The sequence below is a fragment of the Acyrthosiphon pisum genome, unplaced genomic scaffold (assembly GCF_005508785.2).
Source record: "Acyrthosiphon pisum isolate AL4f unplaced genomic scaffold, pea_aphid_22Mar2018_4r6ur Scaffold_12;HRSCAF=46, whole genome shotgun sequence".
In the NCBI taxonomy this organism is placed as follows: Eukaryota; Metazoa; Arthropoda; class Insecta; order Hemiptera; family Aphididae; genus Acyrthosiphon; species Acyrthosiphon pisum.
In genome coordinates, this window is record NW_021761552.1 from 33023 (window position 1) to 34153 (window position 1131).

Below are 1131 nucleotides of genomic sequence, written 5' to 3' on the forward strand. Positions count from 1 at the left end.
TAAGTAAACATAGGTATTAGGGTATTTGTTTATTTATTTTTAATTTTTAATTAGAAATAAATAGATAATTATACTTAATACCTATATAGTTATATACTATTTCATTGTACCTAAATGTACAATAATATAATAGTACAATAAATTGATTTAAGTAATTTTTAACACCTGAATGCTAAATAAACATGATAACAATTATATTTTATATTTTTAATTTTTATATTAATACTAATACTGTATTTCATTAGAAATCCATTCTATAGGTACTACTATACTAGTGTACTACTTAAAAATTAAAATTTGAGTTACTAAAATTGTATATATATAAAATGGCATTAAGCCAATAAGTTGATTGCAGTATACAGGTATACAGTATACTTATTAATAATAATAACAATAATAAATGATAATAGTTTTTATCTTTACTTGTGGTAATAACTAAAAATAACACATTATTTTTTTTTTTTTTTTTACCTTCTGTATAAAATTATTTTATACCATGTGTATAATACCTCGTATAATACAGTATTATACCACTGTATAATACAAACTCACATCTCTAGTTTTGTATGAAACCGTGTGTATAAATAAGGTACCATTTAACCATAAATAATTATTTATTATATTGTACTAAATTAATTATCCATACGCCTTTTGAATGTAATTTATTAAAAAAAAAAAAAATGAATGATCTGAACATTATTATTCCATATAGGTAATTAACAAAATTAATCACAGTTAATCGCAATTTCTGTTGTATTGTTAAGAAACAAAGTATTTCTATTATATAAATTATACGGTGGTCACCTATGATATATAATAAGCTATTAAAATAATAACAACACGACGATGAACCTGAATATAATATTATTATTAATCTTGCATTTTGTATGCCACTATACATCGGTATAATAATATCATCGCGCATATTAAATGTGCGCACGTGGTGGTAGTATAAGTTATAACCTACCCATGAAAAAATTTTAATGTCTTAACCTAAACTTAGACAAATCAATTATTTTTGGGAAATATTAAATTCTAATTGGTCTTGCAGGTAAAATTAGGAACCTCTACGTGTTTACAATTAATATAAATAGGTAGGTATATAATATTTAAAAAAACCCAAATGTAAAA